This window comes from Amblyomma maculatum, chromosome 8 (genome assembly GCF_055883805.1).
Source record: "Amblyomma maculatum isolate TAMU_Amacu chromosome 8, ASM5588380v1, whole genome shotgun sequence".
Taxonomy (NCBI): domain Eukaryota; kingdom Metazoa; phylum Arthropoda; class Arachnida; order Ixodida; family Ixodidae; genus Amblyomma; species Amblyomma maculatum.
This window is the reverse complement of record NC_139351.1, coordinates 117,990,111-118,010,917: the sequence shown is the minus strand read 5'-3', so window position 1 is coordinate 118,010,917 and position 20,807 is coordinate 117,990,111. Positions and strand designations below refer to the sequence as shown.

General features: G+C 47.4%; 1 protein-coding gene across 4 annotated transcripts in view; it reads left to right on the top strand.

Annotated features, from left to right (window-relative positions):
* Positions 1 to 20,807, top strand: part of LOC146182299 (uncharacterized) — a 238,159-nt gene that overhangs the window by 186,553 nt on the left and 30,799 nt on the right. The window contains exon 1 of one of the 4 annotated variants that reach the window (XM_084577392.1): positions 13,270 to 13,717. The exons of the other annotated variants lie outside the window; for them this stretch is intronic. The gene's annotated coding sequence lies outside the window, so the exon portion shown is untranslated. Of the gene's footprint in view, positions 1 to 13,269; positions 13,718 to 20,807 lie in introns of those variants that run through there. 4 annotated transcript variants of the gene reach the window in all.

The following is a 20,807-nucleotide window of genomic DNA, read 5'->3' as shown; positions in this document are numbered from 1 at the left end:
CGCGTTGTGTGATTTTACGCTAACACGCTTTCATCAAAAGCAAACCACGAGAACACATTTTACGAGAGTTTTTAGCACTAGATGCAAATACAATAAACAGGCATCATATTGTACAAATGGTTCAAAGACAGCAAAATATGGTGCAAGTGCATTGATTCAGTACAAATGGGAGAAAATAGTGCGGTTGCCTGAGTGCTCTGCAATCCTCGCTGCCGAATGTTATGCTGCTTCAGTAGCGGTAGAAATGATACTAAAGAAAAATATTAAAATAGTATATTATGTGCACCTACTATTAAACGTTATCGCAGCGTTGTACCCCAAAATGCAAAAGAGGTCTTAAATGGGGATGCCTTAAACAATCTAGTAAAATCTTACCAACAAAGACAGGTAGCAAAGTTCTGCTAAGTCCTACACCTACGTGGGAATCAGCGGCACTGAGAAAGCTGACGAATGTGCTGCACGTGCGCGTAACGCTGTAATAATAATAATAATAATAATAATAATAATAATAATAATAATAATAATAATAATAATAATAATAATAATAATAATAATAATAATAGTAATAACAACAGCAGCAACAACAACAAATATCAATGTTCCTCTCAGACTACATAAAGGTCATGAAGAGAAAAACTTATTACTAGATGGCAGGATTCATGTAATCAAGATGGGAACAACGTTGCACATCTCATTAAGCTTATTGTCGGAGATTGGAAGTCGTGCAGCCATCAAGAGCATTGTGTCAAAGCGATCTTGTGTCGGGTGCCCATGTGAGCATGAGCTCACGATCGGCCATGTTCTCGTATATGCACAAAGCTTGGGGATATAAGAAAAAAAAAAACGAGCATTTCATATTTCTCTACAATGAACACATCTCACTTGTTCCGACTCTTCTACTGAGAGAAAATTCCCCTGTCGAATTTTCATGTGTCCTTAGTTTTTTTTCTTTTTTTTCTTTCAAACAGATCAATTTCCGTAGCAAACGCTGACAGTTCTCTAAACAAATTTATTTCCTAATACACCACTCACTTTACCCTGTATTTAACGCGTGATGGTCTTAATTGTATATGCTCCATAAAGCTGAATACAATAAAATGCAAAATTTTGGTTAGTGTCATTACAAGAACAAATTTTGTGTGGTCCTAACTCCTAACCATGTCTAAGACACGCCTCATGAGTCATATTATAGGGCCATTTGTTTAACCTACACCAGCTACACCAGTGTAGAAAATCTCCTATACCTACAATGTATTTTCCCTGCACTGGTGTAGATAAAAAAAAAAAGGCCCTTATGTGTTGCCATCGTTACCTTTGCATATACAGTTCGCAAATACGTGACACTGATTGACACTATATAATATCTCCCCTCTGCTCTTTTTGTTAGTGCGTTGCTCCCGTTGTTGCTACCCTTCCTACGTTGCAGTGGACAGAGTAAGCACATTATACTTTTTTTCCTTTAAGATATGCTACAGGTTATCACGCATACAGTGGACGGATGATCGCACACTACATAGTTCCACATTATACGTCCATTTCATAAGCAATGCACATAGAGGTAAGATATGCCACTCTTTATGCGCCTTGGCTATCTCTTTATCCTTATCTACTACGGAAATCCTGCGGTGTATATATGGCGACTGTATATTCTGACTATGCGGATGCTGAGATTTCTTTTCCGCGGTGACATGCGGGCCATTCGCTTTCCGACGATGACCCTGACCTGTTGCCGTTGCAGTTTACGACTGACCGGCGCTCCTTTGCCTCGGTTATCGTCTCGAGTTGCGTCTGCACCCATGCAACGTTTAGCCAATCCTGACGTAGGTTCGCCCATTTCTATTCCTCGGCTGTTTTCAGTGCCGTTTGTCTTCCGGCAAGTATCTTAGAGGGAAGCGGCAGTCTTCCTGCGCCGCTGTTTTGACTTTGAAAGCGTGCGGTTGATCTACGCAGACACCCTGTGCGCTGCTATAGAGGCTGGATAACCTGCTTTACCATACTCAGTGAGCACCGTTACAATTCATTTCATTCTTGTTTGTATCGTCTTTCCTTCCCTCCTTCTTTATTCCTCTTCTTTGTCATTCATTATTTCAGTCGTGTTGTCCCATTCATGTATTCGTTTGGTTTGGTGTAACGTCCCAAAGCGACCCCAGGCTACGAGAGACGCCGTAATGGAGGGCTCCGGAAATATTGACCACCTGGGGTTCTTTAACGTGCACTGACATCGCGCAGCACACCGGCGCTTTCTCGCCTCCATCGAAAAGCGGCCGCCAAGGTCGGGATTCGATCCCGCATCCTTGGGCTCAGTAGTCGAGCGCCGTAACCACTGCGCCACACCGGCAGGGCTGTACCACTGCGTTTCCAGAATTCAGGCTGAAAAAGTTGTTTTTTTTTTTATGAGATCTGTGCTTGTCTTACAGTGATTCCTCCGCGCCTGAAAAGTGCGTTTATATCTTAGGTCCTTTTCCATTTTCCCGAGCGTATGCTCCCCACTTCCCTTCGGGATTCCAGCCTGGTTAAAGTGGATTGGTTCCAATATATGTCTGTGGTAACTCGACTATAAGACCGATGACGTCACAGGCGTCGTTTTGTTTGGTCTGCATGGAAAGCACGAACAAACAGCAAACAAACATACAGCTCACTTTTGTCGCGAGGGAAGGGATCGGGTGAGCGTTGAAACTTGGAGGGAAAGAGTCGTGCGTGGCGACTCCTCCTCAACGAATCCTCTCCGTTTCCATCTCCCCTGCTGGCGCTTTCGTTGCTTTCGTTTCGGCGAGAAACTTCGATTGGCGCGCTGACCAATGCGGTTGACAGATACTGAAGCGCGCACGCATTCAGTCAGTCGTCAGGGAAACGCCGTGGCGGCCTCGGCGCGAAGAAAATACAACGCGCCAGCTTTGCTGCATCCACAAACGCCACCGCCTAGAGGCGCGCGGTGCTCACTCGTGGCCAGCCTGCACGTTGTGCGGTGCGGCTGGTTAGTGTCGGTGGTGCTATCCCGGCGTAGTGGTGGTCTGTTCGGAGTTTGCGCTCGGGACATTGTCAAAAGTGCATTCGGAGGCGCAACTTTCGCGGATCAAAAGTACATGGATATCATCTTCATGTGAGTAACGGGGGTAGGTTTTAGCCACTTGTTGTTCGGCTTCGTCCTTTGTATGTCGCATGATGATAGCAAGCGGTTCGAAAAGGCGACGGAGTAAAATCATTGTAACGCTGAATTTCGATTACGGCTAAGTTAAAAGCTTAGTACGACGAAATGGGAGTGAGATATATATAAGATGCTCAAGTTCTTTTTTTTTTTTTAGCACAGAGGGTCATTGCCACCCTCCCCCAGACAGGTATTGCACTATGATGCACTCTGTACAGTGCGTGTATAACACAGTTTAGACTAAGTGTTCATATTCGTCAGGTGAAAGCAGAGAGCATGATACTGTAATAACGAGATGTTTCTAATTAGGTTAATTAGGTTTGGACGGGTAGGTTTTAGAGAAGATTGCCTGCAGTGACTGTGCCGTGCGCGAAACCCAGGTGCGGTACAAACGATCGGCCCAGTATAGGTTATATGTTTGGCAGTGTGCCGGTATATGTTGGACCGGATGCTATCAACACTGTACCAATATTGCGCCAATAGTGCATGCTGTCTAGGAATCTGCCTTTTGTATCAATGATATCTGCGCATAGGTTACCACTACTCCTTCGCGACCCCACACGTAGGATCTGTTTAAACATCTGCTCTCCTCACTGGAAAAGCTTGAATCGAGCGCTTAGAAATGAAATTTATCTCCACTCATCGCAAAACGTTTAGTGCTTCGCCCGTTACGTTATAGCCAACTTGAGCCTCTCTCTCTCTCTCTCACACACACACACACACACACACACACACACACACACACACACACACACACACACACACACACACACACACACACACACACACACACACACACACACACACACACACACACACACACACACACACACACACACACACACACACAAGCATTGAATTGCCTTTCACCTATAACGAGCATGTCGACAGGTGAATAACATCTGACACGCGACCGGGCTCGTTACTGACGGCACAGTTCGATCCGACTTGGATATAACTCAGACGTGTTGCTACCAGCTTATGTTATACGGGCCTAGGTTTATGTTTCCGTTTAACAGTCTTGCCCGTGGACGTGACAAACAACCTAACTGCCCAAATTTTCTGGAACGGACCCTTCGTTCGCGTTGTGCATTTCGTATGCCTCTTTTTTTTTTTTTTTTTGACCGTTTCCTTTCTTTATTTTTCTGCGGTACACTTCTCCAGCTACACTTGAATTGACTCGTGAACGTATCGGTTGGTTTTTTGTTAGGGAGAACGTCAAAGCCACTTGGGAGTTAAGATGGACGCTTTCTATTTGCTGTCCTTTGTCTGAATCGCTGTTAGAAATGGCGTTTCTGTGGCGGTGTGCGAGTTAAATTAGTCTTTTCTTTTGAGGAGACCTCTGGGACACGAAATCGTCTGCTCTTTCTTGCGAATTCATAACAACGGAGTGAATAATTGTGGTCGCACGTGACGAACTAGTGAACGTCTGTTTTTCTGGGCATTGTCTAAACTCCTTTCTAGCTAATATTTATACAGCATGCCATCTGTTTGAATTCCATGCTCCAAAGTATGCGTCGTTTGTCCCGGACCCACAAAGGCCGGGAACGCGGGCTAAATCTTATCTCACAGCACCCGTCGATAAAAACACCGTCAATTCTCCTTGCTTGTTCCCCGCCAACCGTGGCGTGGCGTCTTCTGTTCTGTCTGGCAAACTGGCTTTTGCATAACCTCTCTCTCTGCGTTTTCTCCTCCGTGAATTGTTTAATTTGATTTTTTCTTGCGGAAGCAAGAAAAAAAAAATGCCGCGCGAATCAAAGTAAACAGTCTGGAATAAACCTTGTTGCTTGGTCAGCTGGTTCATGATCGTACGGGGGAAAAGTAAGCACAGAGCAAACGAACACAAGACAGGAGATAGGATAACGCGCTACTGGCAACTGATTCTGTTGTTGAAGTACACACATGATATATATATATATATATATATATATATATATATATATATATATATATATATATATATATATATATATATATAGGGACATCGTCACACCACCGATCAGTTACCGTACACGTCGGAGAGCCATATAGTCTTATCCTGTTATTTTATATATATATATATATATATATATATATATATATATATATATATATATATATATATATATATTTGTATACTTCTATATTACTTTTATATTTATTATCATGTATGACTGCTGAACAACCCTGTACCCCCCCCCCCCTTTTATGTAATGTCCCGAACGGGACCTTTAAGGGTTAATAAATGATGATAATGATGATTATCTAAGGATAAAATCCTTCTTTAACATAGTGTGACATAGAACCGATAAAAACCCCGAAGACTCTTTATACACAAAATGGCACGTGGTGTAAAGGGCCAAAACAACACGTTGGAATGGATAAGAAGAAGATAGCAGAACCTAAACGCATAAACGGTCTGCGGTTGGTGCAAGCAGACAAAGGAGGAGGTTTTGTCGTGGTACCAGCGGGAATTTATAATGCAAATGCCTGCTGTGCAGTGGAGAAAAACTTCGAACCTTCCAAACTCAAGCCTACCAGGGCAGAGTCAAGTGCTGTCGCCCTCTGCAACGAACTGGATCTACCAAGGTTAGCAAAGTCTGTAAGTCACTCCAAGGGCAAGAGTCCTAGCATATTTTTTTACGGCGAAGACTCATAAAAAAAGGTGTGCCTTTTTGTTGCATTGTAAATGAGCAAGGATCTTGGCAGCGCCTTGTAAGTGTTAACCAACTTGTGGTTAGGGATCCTTTCGCCACAAAAATCTATTTGGGAATAATTGCCTTTCTTCAAAAGAGTCAGCAGGTTGGGCTTTTCCTTTCTGTTGATGCCAAGGAACTTTTTTTATTCCGTTCCCCATAAAGAATTGCTCATAGCCGTTCGCGAATGCATAGAAGAGAACGGGATCGTGTCCTTTCGGAATGCAGCCGGTGTTTCGCTTGAAAATTTTATGTCATGGTTAGAAATTTACCTAAACTCCTCAGTTGTACAGCTTGAAGCTTGTACAGCTCATTCAGAAAAAAGGGACATATATTGTCTCTCGCGTTGTGCCTTTTCTGAGCAACATTTTTCTGTCAATGATTGATCGAAGTGTGGAAGGGCATTTAGATAAAGAAAGTCTTGAAAGTTTTCAGGTTTCTGGATGATTTTCTTTTCAATTATTTTAAGTAAACAAGATAAGCGCTCCTACCTAAGCACAGTTAATGAAAGTGTTGAAAATTTTTGTGAGCTTGGAGAAGGATTAGAATTTACGCAAGGGCAGTCCGGAAACGATAAGTTAATTTTTAGACTCGTTGCTATCTATAGGAGGGTGTTAAGCTATGCTAGATTTACCACCCACGTGCCCAGAAAGAATTTTTATGCTATGAATCAGCTCACTCGAAGACAGTGAAGCGAGCTAATGCAACATCAGCCCTGCAGGCAGCCATTGTGAAGTCCTGTTCTCATACTATGCAAACAAGTTTCCAGCAACAGATAGCTAGGCTTCAAAATGCAGACTTCCCTCAGTCAGCCGTGACGGGAGTAGCGGAGTCGCTTCTTCAAAGTGTAAAAAGAAAGAATAGTAAATGGTCCAATCCTGAAGCCGAGATAACTATGCCAGTGGTTATCCCCTATAGCCATCGAGTAGCCCATAAATTGAAAGAAGTAGCTTCAAAGTTTAACCCCCCGTAAACTGACCGCGTTGTGACCTCGTAAAAAACACGGAAAAACGGAAAGACAGAACATGCGGAACAAAGCATAGGCATAGGTACGTAGAGTCTAATGAAGGGGTTATTTATCAGGTTCCTCTCACTTGTGGTAAGACGTTGGGCAAACGGGGCGCTGTTTTGAACGAAAGCTTAGGGGAGCGTGAACGCTCAACGAACACTGGAACGGGGTCTAATCTGCCGCTTCACAGCAAGGACTGTGATCTACGCCAGTGCAAACCCATTCTATATAAAGGACAGTGGTTTTAGACCGAAGCTGCGAACGTGTTGCTAGTGAACTAAAGGAAGCTTTTTGGATTAGGAAAAAAAAAATGCCCAAAATTGTGTAACAGATGGTTCGGTTTTCCTGTATAAGAGTGAGAATTTTTTTTTTAATTTGTCTGAGCAAACAAGTGTACGAGTTGTGCTACCATGCTGTTTGTATTCAAAGGACGAAACTGTTTGTGAATGTATTACTGTTACATGCGCTTTGTTCTGGTTTTTATGTTTTCATGTGCTTTTTTATCTGGTATCTTCCCTTCATAATCCTTCAAACATATCGATGGGTCCCAATCATCACAGAATATTTGTTTGTCTGTTCTGCGGTGGCACAAGGTGCTTAGGCATGAAGCATTGAAGAAAGGATGTTACATGTGTTTTTTGGGTTTTCGGGGTTGTTTTTTTTTTTATGCGCTTAGGCTCCTGTATATTCTTATCCATTCCAACATGCTACTTTGGCCCTTTACACCACGTGCCATTTTGTGTTTAAGGAGTCATCTGAGTTTTTATCGGTTTTAGGTCACCCTATGTTAAACATGAATTTTATCGTTAGATAATTATATGGCTTTCTGACGTGTGCGGCAGCTGATAGGTGGTTTGACGATATCCCTATATATTATCTGTGCATTTCAACAAAATAATCAGTTGCCAGTAGCGCGTTATCCTATCTCCCGTCTTGTGCTTGTCTGCTTTGCGCTGACGTTTCTCCTGTATAACAATCTGGAAATGAAAGCTGTCCATTGAGCTAGCTGATTCCGATCCACGTTCCTCGGAACACAGCCGCGGCAACAGCGTGGCAGAATTAAATAGGTTCCCGTTAGTTCCTAGACGAATTTGAACGTACCTGACACGTCTGAGATATATATTTCAATAGTCACAAGAGCAATTTAATGTATAACTGCCTCGGCTGTCTGTCGACTCCACCTATTCATTCTCTTTCTGTGCGATGTTCGCCGAGTTTTGGGGCTTTAATCAAATCGAAGAGCACAAGTTCCGACGTCCGGAAGAAGGAAGGATGGAGGATTCGTGTGATCTCCATTTCGACGACACCGCCGCGTTCCTGGCTGGGACGCCACGCCGGTTCCGTATGCGGGGCGCGGCGGCCGGCTTGGCGCGAGAGAGGAATGCTCTGCTGTCGCCCACCTTCCTTGGCGTGAACCCGCTGACCCGAAGCGTCGAGGCTGCGCCGCACTCCTTTCGCCAACGATCGGTCTGCGGCGCACTGCGCGCGGCCTGGTACGCGGCCTTTTTCGTTGGGGTCCGAGTGAGGACTGCGTGGCGAACGCTCTTTTTAAGGCGGCCTCTGCCTGCTCTAAGGGGTCGTGTTATCGTACGGTACAATACGCATTTGAAAGCGAGAGCAAATGTTAGCGTGCGGGTATTGGAAACTCCAGTGATTACTTTATAGTTAACATGTTAATCTATGATGACAACGGTAACGGTTAGAGAAGAAATTAAAATGCTGGCCCAGGTGACGCCTAGTGATACGGTGGGCAGCATTGATTAAAGAACAAATTCGATTCAGGGATGTCCGACGTTGAGTCAAGAGGATGAGCCTAGATGCACAGCCTTTGTCAAAAGTGTAGAGTCCAGGGGATCTTCTTCTGAGCCGTGTAGTGGTGCTGTTCAGCATTATTGGCGATCCTTCCCATTGTAGAGGGTAGGACAAAAAGAAAATGTACCATAAAGAAATTTAAAACACTGGAAATGCATTAAAAGCGGCACCAAGTGGCTCAGAAGCAAACACCCTGGGCTCCATAACTTCAATTTGACAAACACTGTATACATTTGAAGCGCGTGTAGGGAGGATTTGAATGGAAAGGAAAACGTAGCTGGGGTTGTCAGAGCAAGGCGAGGGCGTGGAAGACGTGGTCGTGACCTTTGGAGTGCTATGCAGGATGAATGAGATACCTCAGTTCCCTTCCCCGCATCACCACGCTGATGACGATGATGATGCCTTTTTAAAGTTGGGGTTTTGGCGAGGCATTCTGAGATACGGAGAGAGACGGTGCAGTTTGGTACTTATGCTTATGTTGTGTGCGTGCGTGCGTGCGTGCGTGTGTGTGTGTGTGTGTGTGTGTGTGTGTGTGTGTGTGTGTGTGTGTGTGTGTGTGTGTGTGTGTGTGTGTGTGTGTGTGTGTGTGTGTGTGTGTGTGTGTGTGTGTGTGTGTGTGTGTGTGTGTGTGTGTGTGTGTGTGTGTGTGTGGTTTCAGTGCAATATTGTCAACCCAGTGCTCAGCTAAAATCTCGATTCACAGCAATAGAAAAGTTGCAACCCGTCATTGTGGGAGCTTTATTATATAGCTGGAAGAATATCACTGGCGAATTACGTGTGATACGCGCGGTTTCTGCTCCTTGGAGACGATACAGCACTGCACTTTTGTCGCACTCAGTGAACATGGATGTCTGTTCTGTTTTTGTTTCTCTTTTTCCTGGTTACGTGTTCAGAGCTGGTAATAGCGATGATGCATCTATGACGCAAAAATTTTTTCTGACCTGCTATCGCAGTGCATGTCACAACAACGCTTTCATCCTAATCAACGCGTTTCGCTTCGTTCAAATCAGACGGAAGTGGTTATTCTCCTTCACCGGCCTTTTTTTTTTTTCTAAACCTAACTTAACGACGAGGAATGTCGTCGACAGCTTCCCGGTCCTATGCGCGGTACGACATGGTTTGCGGGCCGAAAATTCCGACGATATTGAGAAATTCCGCGCACATCACCGACTCTCTTCAGCCGAGCGGCGTTTTCATTCTTTTTTTTAGCGTTCTGTGTTTGCCTCCATCTTTTCCTTTCTTTATTCTTACATTTTAACAACCCCCCTCCCCGTTCCTGGCTAGCGTTTAGTTTTATTTCATCCCTCGTTCTGGTAATCATTGGAAATGACTTGTCTCTGCGGTGGTTGTCGTACCATCGTCGCTCGCCTCGGATGTCGTGACATCCGAGTCGCCTGCGCCAATTTTTCCCTATTTCGAAAACACCGATTCCATTTCATTACCACCTAAACGACTTCTTATACGGTCGAATATGCGCTAACTTTGCCCCCCCCCCCCCTCCCTCCCGTTGCTCATTTATTGGCTTGCAGCGTCTGAGAGAAGGCGGAAATCATTTTTTTCTTCCTTTTTTTTTTGTTCTTTCTATGAGTCACTTTTGAGAAAATCCAGTCTTATGCACACGATCCCAAAGGGAAGCCCGCCCATGGTTATGCGCATAATCGAAGTGGGGACTTAGTGGCGCCGTGTCTCGGTGGTCGTTGCTCCTCGATGCAAACGCTTGGGGCGCGGCCAAGAAATGATCTGCCTTGCTCGGCGGTGCCTTGGCCCCCTGTGTGTATGCGATTCTGCGAAGAGCTTTTTCCGGGAGGCGTCCCCGTCCTCTTCTTTCCGCTTTTGGCGACCATGTTCCGCGACCTCCCCGCTGCTTACATCAGCGCTAGGGTTCCTGCTGTTAACTTTGCGTATTAAGCTATACGTCGGTTGCATGGAAGACCCCGTTCAGTTCTTCAGCTCTAGAAGAGCGCCATGCCAGTTGCCCGGTGTACTGTCAGGCTGCTACACCGGTTGCCATGCAAGGTGCATTCAAAAAGTTCGCGTTGTCAGGCGTCTTTGTCAACAAGGCTTTGTTTCATGAATCATAGTTCGAACGTGGTCGCGCAAATTGATGGCCGTTGTCGATCGTTATTCGGTCTCAGACACTTTCGTAAAGGTTGGTTAAAGCTAGGTTTTTTGCCTGTTGGTATTGCACATAATTTTGTTGTCTTTATCAACTTCCATCCGTGTTCAGTGGAACCCGACTGCCGTTATCACATTGCTGTCGTAAAGTGAATTAAACGGTCTAAAATTTCTTTATTGCGCTACCGTGCTAAGATCCCCAATCACTTCCAGTTCAAATCGAGTAGCACCATTGGAAGTCAACAACCTAAACCATGCAATGTAAGGGCTAATAGTGTTGGCGCGCATTAATTCATGATTAGCGCCAAGTTAATCCGTTTGTTTATTCGGCACTCCAGGATCGAGCTCACTATCTCCATCTTAGTATACTGCGCCGTGCTTGTATGTACATTTACCTGGGCCCGAAACCTGAACGGTCAGATTGTGGTCAGCTGGAAATTGGCGTGAGCAGGCTGGCTAACTAAAACTATTGGGTAGAGGTCGGCTGCCTACATTAGCCCGATCTTGGGTTTTGACGTTGGCCTTAGATCGGTCTTTGTCGGCTAACCACCTCGGCCAGCATGGCACAGCCAACCAACTGATGGCGACTTTTTCAACATTCGGCCGCAGCTTGCTCTTGCATTCTCCTTTCAAACTCAATGCGGTATCCTATAGCGGATCACATTCCAATTGCTTAGGCTTGAAACAGGTAGGCTCCGTTCACATTCGCTTGTGTACAGAAGCACAGATGGTGAGTTGATTCGGGAAGATGAACAAACATTTACGCATAATTCGGCTGAATAGTTTGCATTATTTTGCGGTCCATCGATACCGCACTGAGCATGCTGAAGCGGCCTGGTGAAGAAATAAAGTGCGTGGGTCTTTACGCGGACACCATGGAGGCCATTATCACCCAAAATTTAGGGGGGAAAAGGCAGCTCGTCACAACAGCTTCATCCGCCTATTCAAAACGAGGGTGCGGCATCAGGAACTGATACTAGTTATCTCAGATCATTCACCGCTACTGTATAGGCCACCAGTCAGTCGAGCACCCAGACATGCCTGTCAGACATGCTACCGACCAGGAACAGCGTTTTGTCATTGATTTGAATGTCACCCTATGCCGCCTAGGAGACTTGTGTCACCCAAGGCCAAGGCGCATATTAGATAGCGTCCAGAAGGCACAGCTCGGAGAACTGCGTACATAGTTCCGATAAAGGTTAGATACGGGCCGGCCCTTCCACACTCTCATGGGACGCAACAGCGCCTTGTTTTTCTGCACGACCGCCATCGTCTTTTACGGTAGGCAGTGGCTAGTTCCAAGTCATCGTGACCAGCGGGTTGTTCGATGCGAAACAGGTTAAGCTAACGTTATTAGCGAACGGTGTGCTGCCAATATACGATATCGACATGCAACAGTGCAGCAAGAAGTGCATCACAGGCGTTGCTGAAATGCATTTTCCCTTCTAGATAAACAGATAAGCCTATCTGTTGTCGCTGCTACTTTTGATATATACCTATATATAGCTATTTCGCCGTCCTCTTTGACTTCGGTGTTTATACGAGTTCGACTCCATATTAATGTTCCTACTCCTTGAAGCTTGTGACGAGGTAGGACAAAAACATGGAAGGTACGGAATGAAATATTACAGGTTGCGAAATCAGAATACACGCTCATTGTCACAAGAGAAATATTTTGGCGTATAGTTCAATAGCTCAGTTGTCACTTTCCGTGATTCGACAATGTTTTGGTTTCTCCTCTTTCTCCTTTCTGGTGGCGACCTATTGTTAGCGGGCTAGAAGGCGTGCTGCCATTTGTATAGAATTAAGACTTGGTTTTCGAGTTGCAAATGTTTCATGCTGTACGTGCAGGCTCTCGTGATGTGCGTACTAAACAGGTGCTTACGCGCCGATGTGTCAACACCACCGTGAGCTATTAAAGCGCCGAGTCCGTCGGCCGATCATTTCATCCGCGTTCCGTGCCGGCTCGCACTTAGTTACACGTGTGCCGGACTGCCGGTGAGTCAGGGCCGTGACAACCCGGCTTCGGAGGATGCCTGCAGCTTCGATGACAGGCGGCTCACGTGCGCCGGTTCTCTCGCGTAGCCGCCGCCGAGTGACCCTGGTCGTCCTTCGTTGTCCGTGACGTCATCCCTCTCCCCCTCCGCCAGCTAGACGGCGTGGTGCGGATTTGGCGAAATGCCTGCTGGTCGTCGCTCGAGCCGAAGGAACAAATGAACGAAACGAGGCGCCGGCGGAAAGTAACGAACAGCGCGCTCAAGACAATGTGACGAGCGTGGCAGTTGTTTTATTTCCTTCTTTTTCGCCGCCACCGCCGGGCACCCTACTGGCGGATGCGTGGAAGGAGAGGATTCGACGCAAAGTGGGGAGGGTAGGCGAATCGACGCAGGGCGTCTATCCCGAGACGGGACGTCCCGCCGGCGGCTCTGGCGTTTGTTGCGCACGCTGTCTCCAACGTCTCTCTCCGCGTCCCTCTCGCTTTCGTAGCGGTGTGTGTGTTCAGGCGCCGGAGGGCACTTTATAACATGATTCCCTGGCCGGTGGCGCTTGGATTTCGGGTGAGGGAAAGAGACTCCGCCCCTTTCCTTTCCCGCTTCTGTCGTTTTTCACTCTTTCCTTCCTTTTTTGTCTTATTTCCATCGTTCGTCTTGGACGATTCTGCCTGTGCAGCAGCAGCACTCTGGCGGCGGGAACTCGTGTCGGATATGTGGAAAGCCTCGTATTCCGCTTATAGGGATGACGTCGCCTAGCGTGCCGCTCGCTGTTCCTCCGGCGTCTTCGCGTACGCAGACTGGGCACTGACTCTGAAGGGTGCGCGCTCTCTGCTGTTCGCTCAACTTAGTGCGTGTGGTGCGTGTGTGTGTTGGTCGCCGCTGAAGACGCGTGCTTCGACCTTTGCGATTCTTGGCGTGACTTGGAATGCTGCTGCGGTGCAGACCGGTTGGATATAACCAGAAAACGGTAAGTAGATGTTTCAACAGCGATTATGATAACTGTAATTAAGGAACGCGAGTATTTGAAAAAGGAGTTCTGTGAAGCGCTAGCTAAAAGATTCCGCTCGTTGGTATCGGTGCGAGAATCGGGCCCGTTTCTTGTATCACTCGCAGAACAAAGTGAAGCCGCGTTGATGGGCGTCTCTATTCGCTAGTCAAAGGCAAGCCCCCTTGAGACTAAGATTTCCCTTAATCTTTGCTCGCTTTGTTTTCTTATTGTCAAGCCCACCATCGTGCTGCCCTCTTTCTGCTTTGTATCCTGGATCACTTGCAATGTCTGTGTCATCAAGTTAAATTCCGTCCCCATTCCAGGGGAATAACTGTGCTACCTTGTTTAGCGTGTAGCCTTGCGAATTAGCGTGCAAAGCGCTACTATTAATTTTGATTTTTTATCCGTAATTGAATGCTTCCTTTTGGCTTACTCGCTTGTCCTTTTGTTTTGAGCTTGAAGCATCGCAGTTGATTTTTTTTTTTCGCTGGAGGAATTAACGCAAAGAGCGTGTTATGCTCCTCGTTAATCGAAGCTGTTGGCCTTTCCACCATCGTTCACGACAAACAGGACAAACTGTAATTACGTCACGTCGCTCTTCTGTTCCGTTTTTCTTTTTTTGCGTGTGTGTGTTCCTTTCTTTCCACGACTCGTCATGATCCCCGATTGCGCCACGCGCTCGTCCAGCCAGCACGCAGATTACGAACTTCTCTAACGTTCGGCGCATGTCGATTCTCGCGTAAAGGTACTAGACGCAGATCTTGTGTCCCACAGATCTTGTGTATGCGCTTGTGTCCCGTCGCGATGTCTCAGTGGTTATGGCGCTCGGCTTCTGTATGCTGTGCGATGTCAGCGCACGTTAAAGAACCCATGCGGTCGAGATTCGATGGCGCTTTTGGACTTTCCAAGTCAGGCGGCCGCGATTCCGGATTCTAGTGCCAGAGCTGGACTAATTATTCTTAACGTGCCAAGTTTTTTTCTTAACCTGTGTTTATAGCGCTATAGCTTCACTCATATGGGTGTTAAGGAACAATTGTTCCCTTATTTTATGAATTTTGGAAGGAAATTATTTGGTACATTAAAAAAAATCACTTGTCGCACATATTATTATGGAGTAATTATTGCTTGAAAACAGTAATTACTGTGCAAGGTGCCACAGATACCTCTCGCAAACAACCCCGAAACGAAACTAGATTCCTACGTACGGTGACTTCCACGAAGGCAACTACATACTGCGATGCCCTCCCAGGAGAAGAGAAACGCGCTGGGCGATTTGTTCCCGGTATGTACAGCTATTACCTATGCCGCGCAACCTTTCCGTCCGTTCCATCAGTTCTGTTCGTTCGCCGGCGGGGCTCTTCCCCTTCTCCTCACGGGGGCATTCCTTCCGAGAAAGGCGACGTAAGAGCAAGAGAATAAATGATCGTCGTGTTCTGTCTCGTTTTCTGCTATTCGCCGTCGGTCGGGGCAGCCCCTTTCGGACGCGCGGACCGTGGCTTTGTTTTTATTATTATTCGCGCAGGCCGCTCTCCCGCTTCGTTCTGCCGCGTCGTGGGAGAGAGGGAAAACGCTGTGTGGAGCTCTACTCAGACGGTCACGTGAGCTCGCCTGCATCGTCTGTCATTAAACCGTACTAATACCCTGGCATCGATGGCTCTTGCGTCTCGCTTTCCCGTCCGTTAACCTCTCTTTCGCGCGCGAAGAACGAGGATTTTGTACTTTCTTTCTTTGGTTCCGCTGTTTCGTCTTCTCTGACCCGACCCGCCGTGAATGGTCTTGCTTCTTCCTAGTCCGGAGGAAGGGCGGAGCTGGCCAACGCAGGAGTGGTTATATACGTCGTTGTTTTTTTCTCTTGCAACCCTTTATTTCGAATCTGCGTGCGCGTGGTTGTGAACGCACACACTCTCCCATCCTTTCTCTTCTCTCTCCTCTTCCGATCGTCGCAGTCTGGATGTGTCTTCGGTAAAGCGCCGTTCCTCACTTGATTTTGTTTTGTGTCCCTTCCCTTTGTTATGGTTGAAGCGCCGCTCCGATTGTTTGCACATGCCGTGAACACGGTGGCACGTTGGCCCCGCCCATTCCAGCCAGATGCCGGCGGCGGCGTTCTTTCACCCTCTCTTCTCCCCTCCTCCTTCTGCGCACCGCTGCCCCCCCTCTCTTCCCCACTTTCTTTCCATTCCTGCTGCTTAGTGATGTGGAGTAGAGAGCGTGTCCTAATGCATCCGCAGCTCCCTCCCTCCATCCACATTCGCACGGTCGTCCTTCCAAACCCGATGGGATTCCCCCGGTCCTCCGTCGCATCATCTGGGACCGTCTGAGCCCTGTCTCGCAGCCGGTGAGCGCTGCGCGGCCGGCATTCTTCGGTCGAGGTACCACTCCTTTTTTGTGGAAAGAAACACCGGGGCTGCCGAAGTATACGGGGCTGCTTCTCGGTGAGAGTCCTCTATCATCGCCAGCCTGGATCTTCGTCTCGAACTCGGCTATTGTCGAAGGAAAATAGCTCAGTGATGTGCACTGGGAAGTGCCTTACGAGGTAGGCTCGTCGCCCGGCTTTTTTATCATCAGGTACGTGTTTTGGGTACGGTTTGAAAGTCCGCGGTAATACTATGGCTGCATCTTGGGCAAGACAAAGGTAGGGGGAGATTAATGGGTGTTGACACATTTGTCTTGCTGCTAATGCAGGGGCGTTACTAGATGTGATGCATTTATCCGCTACGCGGTCGGGCTCTCGCGTAACGTACTGCTTGCCCTGTTCTCGAACTTGCCCACAGGCGTTCGGGATGAGAATTGAATGTGGGGTGTGAAGCCATCGACATGTTGGATGAGTTGCTAGCCTCAATTGCCTTAACCATTTCGAGAAACTCTCGTGGATATTTTTCTAACGTTAACCTCCTCCTCAGGACTAGCAGGCGCGGCGGCCGCTTTTCGACGGAGGCGAAAAGTGATGCGCCCGTGTGCTGTGCGATGTCAGTGCACGTTAAAGAACCACAGGTGGCCGAAATTTCTGGAGCCCTCCGCTACGGTGTCCCTCATAGCCGACTCGTTTTGTGACGTCAAATGTCATAAACCAAGCCAAATCCTCCACAACTGTAGGATCTTTACATTCGTCTTCTCGTTTATCCTGCGTTAATATTCCTTGAGTACATTCTGTACTGTGATATCTGCTTATAATAGAACTGCATTATCCCAATGCTTCTTCACGCTTGCTTGGTTTACGGCGCCATTTTCTTGTTTAGGGTGAAAACGGGTTTCCGTTTCTTTTCCGTATGTCTGCGTGAAACTTTCATCTGCAAACTCCGTGTTCGGCTTCCTTATGTACGATATTGTAGGAGATTGTCATGGTGACCCTTCACTTGGCGATTAGCTTTGTTATAGTTGTATCTTGCAACGAATCATATTTTGAGTGAACGGGCATGAAGGATAACCGGTGGTCAATTGGCTCAGCCAAGTCGATACCGGCGGCAGAGAGTCGTCGGTTGAGCAAACTGGAAGAGGTCGTCTACTTAGACAGTGTGGTCAAGAATGACAATAATGGCTAAATACTTCAATGGATAACGTCCGCTTGCTGCATTACACTTAATTCGAGGAGTAATGTAGCTGCTGCATACCGCTCGGCAAATGTCATGCCTGTTGTAATGCCTGCGCCGCCAAGCTCCGCGGATATGCGGGAAAGCCTGCATATATTGAGGCTTGTGTGCTACGGACGCCGATTCGCGCAGAAAAAAGAAAAAAAAAAAAAGCGCTGTACTGTCACGTGCAGTGCAGCAGGTTGATCGACGTCATCGCTGCTTCTGTCCTCATCTACAGCATCGGCTCATACCGGGTACTACTGAACTCCTGACGGGCCCCAGTGCGCGAGCGGATGATGTACCCGTTATCACCCAGCCGCTTCGCGTTCATGACCCACACAACAGAGCCAGGAAATCTTCCACCGTGTTGCGTTCCGGCTCTGTATGCCACAAAGCGCGCGCGAGGCCATCACGGCCTTACACACAGAGTCTGCCTTTTATTTTTATTTTTTTTTCTAACCAGACGCCGGCAATTGATCCCTGCGATATAACGCCACACGTATGAGTGGCGCAACCAAAGCTCGAGCCGCCCGTTTCCTCTCTAGAATGCGATGACGTTCACTGCATGCATCAAGCGACTCTACGGTGTGCATGTGCATACACGCGGCGCCCTTAATTGCGCGCGAATGCATTATGGGAGCGCGCTTGCCCGCGTGGGCGTTTCCGTGAGCCCCGAAATGTCGCCGTTCCGCCGCAGCTGCTCGCATCCTCGCTCTTTCATTTCTCCCTACCGCTCTTTCCTTTCTTCCTTCTCTGCCGCTGTCGGGGCGAAGGAGGAAGTATACGTTAACTACAGGAGCAGTAATAGTAATAATAATAATAATAATAATAATAATAATAATAATAATAATAATAATAATAATAATAATAATAATGCTCGTAACCTGACACGCCCATCTCTACTTTCTTATTGTTATTCCCAAATTCTCTTTTATGTTTTTTTCGCCGACTACGATGAATGTGTCGCCGCCGGAAAGCACGTTCAATACGCGCGCCGCGCACGCTGTCAAAAAGTGTTCGGTCGCGGACTCCTTGTTCCTGGCGTCGCACCGCCGCGCTTTTGAAGCGCTCTGTCATGTGGGGAGGGTTCGAGGGGTCACCAATCAATATAGCCGGCGCTGAGTGTCGGCGGCACGGCAGCCACAAAGAAAGGGGCCTCGGCGTGAAACGGCGCTGAGCCCTAATGACCCATCTGTGGGCTGCAGGCTTCCTGGTTTGTTCTTCTATATACTCCGTATATATGCTCTGCTTTAGTACTGTATACGTAGGCCGTGGAGTGCGTATTATCGGATGCTGGGGCTTCCGAGTGACCGCGCTCACGTGTCCCCTCCGATACCAGTGTGTAGTCCGCGCGTTCTCTTTGAACACAAGGGGGACACGGAGTGTTATCGGACGGGCTGCTTTTACTGAACTAACGGAAACGTTCGTCGTGTTGGCGACCTGTTTCTGGATGTGCCAGTGTGAGGCGGGTTACGGTCGCGGTTTCTGCGCGGTCTCCACCGTCCTCCGGATACCTCGCTTGCTTTCAGCGACTTCGCCCCAATGTAGACTTTGTGCCGTGCGAGTTCAGGTGAGCAAACTGAGTAGCCTTTGTTCTTTTTATCCTCTTCTTTAATGCTTGATCAGGCGGTAGATTGTGCGTACACGTGTGTTTGTGTGACGTATTTGTTCTCCGCACTTCGTTTTGTTTTTTCGCGTTTCTTCTTCGCTGGAAATTTCACCGCTTGTGCGTCACCGTATTGCCGAAATGATAAGCCGCTTTGTCGGGCTTCTTGTGAACTATATCCGCTCGCTTCTCGAAAAACATTTTGAAATTGGGCCTGCAGTCTGCCTCCACCGCTAGAAGCGCTTTCTCACTTTTCGATCGCGGCGAGAGCATAACAGCGCTCGTTATTTATCAAAAGCAGAGCGCTTCATTCAAGCACAGCCTACAGCTTATAAGCTCCGTCGAACTAATTCGCTGAACGCGTCCACTAGATTCGTCTGCGATGAAAGAGGACGTCTCTCACCGTCGAGTGTCAGGGACGTTGAAAGAAGTGCTACAGCGGGAAAGAAACAGGAGGTTATAGAAAGAAGCAGATCGCGTGAGCAGTCTCATCAACCTGCTCTTTGCACAGGACTAACGTTCTGCAGGCTGACATTGTGGCTATGCAGGTTCCCTTCAGCCGTTCTTGCGGGTGTCCAAATTGCGCTTAAAAATAGCAGGGAATGACGACTGTTATGTTGTTGCTGCTGTCAAGCGATGGGGGTCATGCCATAGACTCGGTGAGCTGTCGCTTTAATCTTTCACCTAATGGTGGGTCACGAAAAACCCTCGCTCTTTTTTTCCCCGCGTAGTCTAAGAACGAACTTCGAATATGTGGCGGAATAGTAATAACTTGAGGTCATTATCCTGCTGCGGATTAAACTCTGGTGTTGTCTATAATGACAATTACTGTGGTGATTAAGCCGAGGACGTGGGTACAGCAGTGGGCCTTTGTACGTCATGTGTTGACGTCCTTTGGCTGCGCCGGCTACTCGCAGGGTAGTCATTTTCTGTCTGCGAGACAGTGAAAATTTCCTGAAGCTTTTTCTCGTCACTACTGGCCCACAATATTCAAGCCTGTACGTGCACATTGATGTGCCAGCGCCACGTTGCGGTCATTGTTCGCTCTAGCACCTTCGGTCCACTGCAGCGGGCCAAATATATCTACTCTTCCAATCCCCGGCACCGCTTAGTTCTGTCCAGATAACCTTCAAGCTGAGCCCAAGGTCAAATTGTCCAACAACTCTCGGCCACAGCGTTATTCTATGGTAAGCAGGTGCACGTCACATGACTGGCCGCTTGAACGTAAATATTGACCTTTGACATTGTCCTTCGACCTTAAGAGGCGATAGATTCTCAGTAACGTCAGAGACCACTTGGTAGGCGCGCCAGCTTAACCCGTTGCTTTGGCAAAAACAAGCAAAACAGAGCTATCGTTTGTTAACCTTAGTTTGACACGTTTGCTGTAATGCTATGTCAGCATTAGGTTTCCGTGTTGCGCGCTGCTGTACAGTGTATAGGGAACTCAGGCCTAACCGCCTTTTGTCACAGTTCATTCTTGAAAGAGAAATGAAGAAGTGAAGTAACAGGGTTTAAACGCTACTATTTATTTTTTTCTGTATAGACCGCATTAACCTTGTTGAGTGGGTAGATATTGGAAACGTAGGGCTGTAATCTCGGTGATAGCTATATTCAGTCCTGTTATACCTCCGCGAACTCGTGAAAGCGAATTAATTCGGGGAGGGAACTCTGCTGTTTGTGTGGACTGTCAGACCAACGCGATCGTATTGTGGCAGCGGCGTTCCTCCGCCGAGAACGAAGCTGTCTGGTTCGAACCCAGCTGCTTCAGCCGCATTTTGTTGGGGAATAAAGGCGAGAACTGGAAATATATACCATGTCTCAGTGGATCCCAAACAGCCCTAAAATGGCGGCGGTACATAACTTCTCTGTATCGTTACGCGCAAGATAGTCGTTC